Source organism: Aotus nancymaae, unplaced genomic scaffold (genome assembly GCF_030222135.1).
Source record: "Aotus nancymaae isolate 86718 unplaced genomic scaffold, 86718_ANA_hifiasm-v0.15.2.pri h1tg000028l, whole genome shotgun sequence".
In the NCBI taxonomy this organism is placed as follows: domain Eukaryota; kingdom Metazoa; phylum Chordata; class Mammalia; order Primates; family Aotidae; genus Aotus; species Aotus nancymaae.
Genome location: NW_026988441.1, coordinates 3,788,855 through 3,798,667, shown reverse-complemented (window position 1 = coordinate 3,798,667; position 9,813 = coordinate 3,788,855). Strand labels below are relative to the sequence as shown.

Here is a 9,813-nt window from a genome sequence, read left to right as displayed (position 1 = left end):
GTGAATGTGGTAGTGCTTTCGGTGATCAATTACATCATATGTCACAAAACACACACAGGAACAAACTGTGATACATTCAAGGTGGAAAGCCCTTGAGTAAAATCTTATGGCTGATAAGCATATATTCAGAGAAAATTAGTATGAGGTAGAGACTGGGAAAGTCTTTTATGGGAAGATAGATCCTCTCATTAGTGATCATCAGTGAGCTTATAGTTGGTAGAAATATAATGATCATGGAAAAGTCCTTGTTCAGAAATAATACCCCAGTAGGTATCAAAGGCTTTACATAAAGGAGGAATTGTTGGAAGACCCTTGAAGGCTGTGAATGTGGCAGGGTTGCTAGTGGTACATTCTGCCTTATCCTCAGAGAAAATCATATAGAAATAAAACTATGAAAATAGTAACTAGAACATCTTCAGCAAAATATGAAAGAACACATGAAGCAAATAAGCCCTGTGAAAATGGGTATTTTAGAGATTTTGATTGCAAATCTAACATCATTATATAGCAGATAATATACAGGATGTGTTTTTTAAGACAATATACCTTGAATCACTAGTTGATATGTCAATGACTAATTAAAAGGGGTTGTCAGTGTTACACATCATTGATTAAATTTATAACACAATGTGCCCCTTCCCCCATTTTTGGCATGAGTTTTCTACCAAGATCATTATATGATTAGCTCTTGTGTTTCTTTGATTCTAAATTTTTTCACTTGTTATTTCAGACTACTGAAGTTCTTCAAAAGGAAATATGTATTTAACAATGTAACACGGCCGGGCGCGGTGGCTCAAGCCTGTAATCCCAGCACTTTGGGAGGCCGAGGCGGGTGGATCACGAGGTCAAGAGATCGAGACCATCTGAAACCCCGTCTCTACTAATACAAAAAATTAGCTGGGCATGGTGGCGCGTGCCTGTAATCCCAGCTACTCAGGAGGCTGAGGCAGGAGAATTGCCTGAACCCAGGAGGCGGAGGTTGCGGTGAGCTGAGATCGCGCCATTGCACTCCAGCCTGGGTAACAAGAGCGAAACTCCGTCTCAAAAAAAAAAAAAAAAAAAAAAAAAAATGCATATGCCTGTATCAGTTGAAACTGTAGTTTAAAAATGCATATGCCTGTATCAGTTGAAACTGTAGTTTAAAAATGCATATGCCTGTATCAGTTGAAAAAGACATATAATATAAAGATCAAATTGTCCTGATAATTTCTTATTCAAGGTACATATTATTTGGAGTGGGAAGAGGAAAAGACTCAATTTTCCTTACATAAAACAGGATATGAATACTTTTCTAAAAAGTGTTCATGTCTTATCTCTACCTAAATTATAAATTCCATGATAGTTTGTAGGCAATTGTATATAGCCTAGCAGATACCAAAATAGAAATTAATTATATATAGATTTGGAAGATGAATGAAGTGTAGGCAATTGTATATAGCCTAGCAGATACCAAAATAGAAATTAATTATATATAGATTTGGAAGATGAATGAAGGTGCGTGAATAATCCAGTGGACAATTGATCAGAATTACTTTTGTCATTGAAGAAAAGGAGCTACCAGAAAGAAATTGTAAGGATTAGTACTATTCTAAAAAAAAAAAACTTTTTAAAAAATCCTGAAGAGAGCCTCACTTCTGTCATAAGAGGGGCAGAACAGAGAAGAAATAGGATTCACAGAATAAGCCCAATTAAAAAAAACAAAATAACTTCATTCTCTAAAAATAAAGGCCAGCATGTAAGATGAATAAAGGTGAGATCCTTTTGGATATTTTAGATAAGAACGCTTAAATTTGTCTATAGGTCTGTCACCTTGGAGAGCTGCCACTGTTTTAAAGATCCTAGCTCCTCTGTGATGTGCTCAATTGGAACATACGATTTACCTTCATCATTCCTTCTCACCCAGGGTTGAGACCCTTGTTCTCTCCTATACTCAGAGTTCCTTCCCTTAATCTAATCAAGATTTATCCACATTAGAAACAGTCCTGTTTACAAGGAAAAATAAAGTGGAAATTTGCCTTAAAGTGGCTGCCTCACAATTGAAACCCAAACTCTAGGTTATTGGGTGATTACAACAGTCTTTGAGCATTTGCACTGTGGCAGGCACTTGTACACACAGGATACACTGACGGACTAAACGTAAAGTAGTGGCCTGTAACCGGATTGATTCAGTACAGCTGCTCTGCAGTTAAGAATGTAAGAAATGGACTCTTCTTCAATCTAGACTTCAGGTTCTGTCTACTTCTTGCCTTGTGAATCTGTACATCCTATCATAGCAGTCATAACATCTTACTCCCTGAACACATAAATCAGGGTGCACTATTGGGCTGCCCAGGCCTGTCCTTGGGACCGGATGTTGAATTCACCTTTAAGAAATTGGCATCCCAGCTAAATAAATTTAACTGGACACTCAATTCCAGGTTGCCTCTTTCAAAAGGCACATCGCCCCTCACCTTCATAAAAATTGTAGCTGACGTTTATTAAGCATCCGGTTTGCCAAACGGTAACTGCATTATTTGGTAATTTTGAAAGTTTAAACAGCTGTTTGTTTTTATTCTGTTTGAGACAGGGTCATGCTCTGTTGCCAAGGCTGGAGTGCAGTGGCCTGATCATGGCTTACTGAGGCCAAGTCATCCTCCCACCTCCGCCTCCTGGGCTCAAGTCATCCTCCCACCTCAGCCTCAGGAGTGGCTGGGACTACAAGTGCATGCCACCACACCCTGCTAATTTGTATTTTTTTGTAAAGGCAGGGTCTCACTATGTTGCCTAGGCTAGTCTCCAACTCCTGGGCATAAGTGATCCTCCCGACTAGGCCTCCCAAAGTGCTGGGATTAGAGGCTTGAGCCATGGCACCTGGCCTCTTTAGTTATTTAACTGGATGGATGGATGGATAGATGTATATAGAGAGAGACATATAGAGATATATATACATGTATGTATGTATGTGATGAGAATTTAAGTGATGAAATCAAATATTTACCCAAAGTATTGCAACTGTGAAAACTGTAGGATGAAACTGAAAAAAACAAAAAAGGTCTTCAATAAGAATCAGAAATGTGGGTAATAGAAATTTTTTTCTTGTGTCAGAATAAATCTGAAAGAAAATATGAAAAAGACACGGTAAAGTTGGGAACTAGAGAGAAAAAAATTCGACTTTAGTAGCAAGCTCATCATCACATCGTCCAGGAGTTTGTAGACAATGATATGAATGATGATATAGGAAGGCAAATGTTTGTTATTGTTGTTGTTGTTGTTGTTGTTTTTTGAGACGGAGTTTCGCTCTTGTTACCCAGGCTGGAGTGCAATGGCGCGATCTCGGCTCACCGCAACCTCCGCCTCCTGGGTTCAGGCAATTCTCCTGCCTCAGCCTCCTGAGTAGCTGGGATTACAGGCACGCGCCACCGTGCCCAGCTAATTTTTTGTATTTTTAGTAGAGACGGGGTTTCACCATGTTGACCAGGATGGTCTCGATCTCTTGACCTCGTGATCCACCCGCCTCGGCCTCCCAAAATGCTGGGATTACAGGCGTGAGCCACCGCGCCCGGCAATCTTCCAGTCTCTTAATCACTGACCGCTAAGTGCCCTATTACCAAAGCCAGGCTTCTCCACTGAGTAAACCCAGACAGAACCCCAGGAAGCGAGGTTCCACATGGTCTCAGAACAGGGACTCCCCTGCACTGACCCCCTACAGGCCTTTCACTTAGAGCCACACCCAGACCCCGACCCACCTGATCCTGAGTCTCTTCCCAACTCCATCGAACAAGAACCGAACGCTGAGCCTGAACCCAACACGACTTCCATGTCTCTCCGACTTCGTCGCTAGGGCCTTTGAGGGCCCTCGGCGTCGGGCGGGGAAACCAAACGTTCCCACACATCCAAGCTCCTCCTTCGGCCTCGTATTGTGACGTATGATGGCCACGCCCATCTCGGCGACTCCCACCGGAGAATCCGGAAGGAAGGGCTGTTACCACGGCGCTGGAAGACAGGGAATTAATTTCAGGGCACCTTAGTCACTACGCAAACTAAAGAAATTATCAGAAAATTATAAAAACTTTTAACTTTAATGAGCAAAATAATAATAAGATGGCCGCGCGCTCTGCGTCATACTGACCCGTTAGGAAGAAGCATCATGGCTGCAGTTCATCTTAGGAGGCGTCGGTTTCCATTCAGCAGAAAATACAATCCCTTGGGAGTTTAGGGCGGACTCGTGGAGTATCTCTGAGGGCCTCTTCAGGACCATCGAGGTGTGTCAAAGGCGAATTGGCTGAATGGGAATGGGGGACACTGGTCACAGAGTGGACCAGATATGTGGACGTTCTGAATCCCCTTCAAGGGATGGAGAAAAGAATGGGCAAGTCTAGTCTAGCTGAGAATTGTCTTGAGGCCAAATAGAGGGGTGATGTCTATGAGGATCAGTGCCCACGTGCAACTGCATACAGTGTGTGGTTACCTGTAGTAAAGAAAAAGGAGTGAGGCTTCAAATTTAATCAAATATTTCCCTAAAACACATGAAGATGAAAATGTGGGTAAGTGGGGTAATCACAGCAACATTAACTTTTATTGGCAGACTGACTGGATTTTGTGTGTTAATAATTGAGGTCGCTGGTAGAGGGTAGGTTTCTTTTGTATTTTTCTAGTCTGTGGGTAGTCTTATCTTTCATCCAGTGACAGCAATGATGCAATACTAAGGAACAACCAGCGTTTCTAAGAAATATTTAAAGGTGGCATGAGTCTTGGTTTAAAAGAAAGAAGGTGGTCCTTTAGGCCCCTTGTGTGTTGCTAACCAAGACATAATTGTAGAATTATAGAAGAAGAAGAAGATGCTGTTAGTTACAAGACAAGGGATCCGTGTATTAGGGACAACGGAATGGGAAAAATTCAGATGTGACATCTGTGTAAGTACTACATGCCAAATCTAACTTAAGAAGGTGACAGATGACACATGTGGGCACCAGCAGCAGCACCCATTCAGTAACACATTTTATCCTATTCAGAAGCTCATCTGCTTCTGGAGAGGTCTACATACGTGGTTCGTTGGCCTGTTGCCAAATTCCCAAATGATCATTGTTTCTCATTTTTTCCTCTTTGTTTAGAAGCACAGGAGAATGTGCCCACAGTGAGACTAAAGGTTGGGCATTGACAATAAATTTCCCTCTAAATGTGAGATTGGTGCTTTGGGAAAATTAGTTCGATGATGCAGAATGACGAAAAGGAATACATTTTAGAAACAGGATGACCATCTAAGAGTGTCACAGATTTTGAAATCAAAATCTGACATTCTGCTTATTTCCCTGATGAGTGTTTGGTTCACCTTACTGAGCTTTTCCAAACCAAATGTTTGAGTGACTAACATCTTGTTTCTTTGCCTTTATCTTTGCAGTTTTGGCATTCTCTGAACATGATCTCATCTAGTCTTTTATCCTTAAATATTTATGTCCTGATGTTTTCCACATTGCCATTCTCAAGCCCTTTCTCAACAAATTAGGTACTTTGTACTTTAATATCTAATAAAAATCTAAATATGTAGATGGTTTTAAAAGTACACTTATTTCTCCTACATCCCAAACCTCAGTAATATTCACTCTTGCAAAGGCAGTTTCCACTTATCTCTTGATTCAAGCAAAATACTTAGGAGCAAACTATTTAGCGATTGTGTTAAAATGCCTCTAACTCCTCAGATATCATTAAATATCAGTGGGCTCCTAGAAAACAGGAATATAGTTCTTTGGAACAGTCTCTTGCTCCATGTGTGCCCTCAGGAGATAGCAGAGAATTTGCAGAGAGGATAAAACTTATAAATGCAGTGAATGTGGTAGTGCCTTCAGTGATCAATTATGTCACATTTTATGTCTCAAAAATCCAGGCTGGGTGCAGTGGCTCACGCCTGTAATCCCAACACTTGGCCGGGCAAAGTGGCTCATGCCTGTAATCCCAAAACTTTGGGAAGCCAAGGCGGGCAGATCGTGAGGTCAGGAGTTCGAGACCAGCTTAGCCAACATGGCAAAACCCCATCTCTACTAAAAATACAAAAATTAGCCAGGCATGGTAGTGCGCACCTGTAATCCCAGCTAGTCAGGAGACTGAGGCAGGAAAATCGCTTGAACCTGGGAGGAGGAGGTTGCAGTGAGTCTAGATTATGCTATTGCACTCCTGCCTGGGTGACAAGAACAAGATTTCATCTTAAAAACAAACAAACAAACAAAAATCTATGGAAAAGAAACTCAGGTATATTCAGGTGCACTCAGATATATTGAATGAAGAAGATTGAGCAAAAAAAATTGTAGCTTATTCTCTAGCTGATTAAGTGAGAGAAGTCATGAATGCAGAGACTGGGAAAGCCTGATAAACTCATCCTACATTGTGCATTGATACAGAGACACAATCTGATGTTAACCTCAGGATCCATTCACATTGATTGCTCAATGTTGTTAACTAGTCTCTGGAATGCCTGAGATATCCAAGTAAAGTGAAACATTACTGTGATTATGAAAAGAGATAAGAGGTATCTGAGCCAGGAATGGTGGCTCATGTCTGTAATCCCAGCACTTTGGGAGGCTGAGGCAATACCCAATTAATAAAATATAATTTAACTCAATATAACTTTAGATTGTAAATAATGTTGTTTGTCTACAAGTATTTATCCCATTACATTTACCTAATTATTATCATAGTTTAGCCAGACTGTTTATGGAAACTGCGATAGTCATCATTTAGATTTATAAAACCACCATTGCAAAATTGTAACTGAGACAGTGAAAGAGATTTGACCTGACTTCATCTTGCTTCTAACCTCCAAGCTGTCCTTATTCATTCCTGGTCATAGGGTGGAGCTAACTTTGGGGGAAGCTAGTTTATGGATTATCTTTAAAACAAAGATGACAACAGTCCTTTCCCAAAACAAACCTTCTTTCTGCCAGGGAACTAGGCTTCCTAAAGCCGCAAGATTAGACATTATGGTTTAGGAGTCATGCAGTTGGAGGCTGCAATAGTCTCAATCTTCCCAAATTCCTCCTAGGGATAACATCACTATTGTGAATAGATCCCCAAGATCTGTGCTCAAGATATTGTGCAGAACTTGCACTCAGTGGATCAGATGGCACCAACCAGATCAATAAACTAGCTCATCTGGTCTCAGAGCCCCCACCCAAGAACTGACTCAGCATAAGAGAACAGCTTCAGCTTCCTATGATTTCATCTGCAACCCTACCAATCAGAACTCCTGCCCACTGGCCCTCTAACCACCAAATTATTCTTAAAAACTCTGATCCCTGGTTTTCCAGGGAGATTGATTTGAGTAATAATAAAACTCATGTCTCCTGCACAGCCAGCTCTGTGTTAATTACCCCTTCTCTATTGCAGTTATTCTGTGTGGATAAGTTGGCTCTCTCTAGGCAGTGGGCAAGGTGAAACCACTGGACAGTTACAGTTATCACCCTGTCAACCGTTTTCCAGCCTATGAATTTCAGGTGTTTACCTAATAACCTCAGGATTAAATATATGGCTATTTTAATAAATAATGCAAGATTTAGCTATTTCCATTAAACCTATATATATGATTACTGAGCACTCTAATGGTAAGGAGAAATTACAACCAGCTGGTTGTTAATATTAATTTTAGCCAAAACAGAACCCCAATTCAGCTACTTACCTATTAGGGGTCTCAGGCTGAAGACTGCTCTTTACCATTCTAGAAGCAGGAAAAACCTGACACTTTCCTTACTTGTTGGAAGCAAGTTCGAACTCCAGAAAGAAGTCACCTGCCTTCCATTGTCATGGAAGCAGGAAAATGTACCTTTCTTGATGGAAGAAAGTAAAACTTCCCCTCTAAAAAAGGAGTTGTTTGGCAAAATAAACTTTGGATCTTGACCAAATTTGTCAAGATCAGTGATTCTCTGGAGTGGGTGCTCCCAGGCCTCAGCAAATTGTCCTACTGGTTTGAGCCGTAGAGACAGCTCAAGCTGGTACCAAGCACCAGTAAGAGATTTGTCAAAGGTCAGGGGAATTTGTCAGAATTCCTCCATGGTTACCAAAATCTGAACACCAAATATCTGAGACATGTCTCAGTCAATTTAGGGTTTATTTTGCCAAACTTAAGGACACACACCTGTGACATATCCTCAGCAGGTGCTGAAATATGTACCTGTGAAGATTACTTTATAAGATATTAATATGTAGACAATTATTTTTTCTTTTGTTTGACTTTTTTTATATGTAACTTTTTCCATTCTATTTACATTGTGGATCAGGTAAGCCATTGTTATTTGAGGTTATAGGATGTTTTGAAGAAACCCTCTCTGTGTTAGGCCATTTTGCACTGCTATAAAAATATGCCTCAGACTGGGTAATTTCCAAAAAAAAAGAGGTTTGTTTGGCTCACAGTTCTGCAGGCTGTACAAGCATGGCACCGGCATCCGGATGGCTTCTAGCGAAGCCTTGGGAAACTTCCTGTCATGGTGGAAGGAAAAGAGGAAGCTGATATCTAACAAGGCAAGAGGGAGCAAGAGAGAGGAGGAGGTGCTAGGCTGTTTTAAACAACCACCTCTTATGTGAACTACTGTGAATTTGATGTTTGTACTTTGTACATGTAAGTAAGTGCATGAAATATTTGTCTTTCTGTGTCTAGCACAGAATGTCTTCTGGGTTCCTGGATCCATTCACCGCCCCACATCCAATCCCCACCGAGATCCTAGTTCCCTGACTACTGAGTAGCTTCGGCTTCTCTGGTAAGACTGGATGGAGTCCACCAGGCTCGCAAAAATCGGTTTTGACTTAAATCAGTTCAACTTAAGAAGAAATCATCTTAGTTTTCAATATAAGTGAGACCATAACTTTAAGCTTCAACCTTAAATTCTGAAACATTAACTTAAAATGGGCAAGAAGCAACGCTGCTTCGCAGGACAAGGAATAGTCACAAATATTCCCAGATCTGGAAAACAAAATCCTGCTGGGTGACAGGCAGAGTGGAGAACAGGCCCCGCCCACCCCTGGAGGACCCGCATCATCCCAGCTTTTCGGCCCAGCCAAGCCCCACCTAGTTGCGCCCCCTACTGCCCTGTTCCTCCCACCACCCGCTCAGGGCCCCTCCCCAAGCCAGGCCGGTCTTTTCGCCCCGCCCCTTCCCAGTCGTGCCTCGCCCAGTCCCCGCCCCCAGACCGCCCAGCCTTTTCTTTCCGCTCCCAGTTTCCGGCACACCCGGAAGCAGATCGCGCCAGGGAAGGGCCTCGTTGCTATGCCTATGGTTTCGTCTACCTGGATTAAACGTTTACTTCGTTCCATCTACCTGGATTAAACATGCACTTCGCAGTCCATTCTCTATACCCATGACCTGGGGATTGCTACGGATCTTAAAATACCCGCAAATATCCGCAATAGCGCCTTCGTCCCAAGTAAGTACGATTATTGCCTCCCTTTAGGTTTAAAATCTCTCAGGCTGTTCCTTGCTCCCTGCCTTTCTGCGTTAGGATCATGTAGACAACCCCATTCAGGTCGTGTTTCTGCTTAAAACCCTTGTTGACCTCTGCTTGGGCCCCGCACCAAGTCGAGTCCTCACTCGCAGGGTGGATTCCCGCCCGTCGCGACCCCCGAGCGTGTCCCTTGTCGGCTCCTGCAGGGGAGCGCCCGCCGCCCGGCTCCTGAAGTAGCCGCTTCTCCTCCCAGGTCCTGGGACTCTGCAGACCCTCCCCGTTCTGAGACTCCGCCCCCCACCACCTTGTGTCCCCCTCACGCCGGGTCCTTCTGCTCCCCAGGCTTCCCCTTCACAGCCACTGCTTTCCCTGACCCCGCGTTGGGGAAAGGGACCCGAGTCTGTCTTGTGAC

At 42.6% G+C, this 9,813-nt stretch overlaps 2 protein-coding genes across 2 annotated transcripts in view; one reads left to right on the top strand and one right to left on the bottom strand.

Annotated features, from left to right (window-relative positions):
- The window catches only part of LOC105723807 (zinc finger protein 577), a 330,132-nt gene that overhangs the window by 56,760 nt on the left and 263,559 nt on the right, over nt 1–9,813 (bottom strand). The window lies entirely within an intron of this gene.
- The window catches only part of ZNF616 (zinc finger protein 616), a 36,398-nt gene continuing 35,789 nt past the window's right edge, over nt 9,205–9,813 (top strand). Inside the window, 1 exon segment of the mRNA XM_064380963.1 lies at nt 9,205–9,383. The gene's annotated coding sequence lies outside the window, so the exon portion shown is untranslated.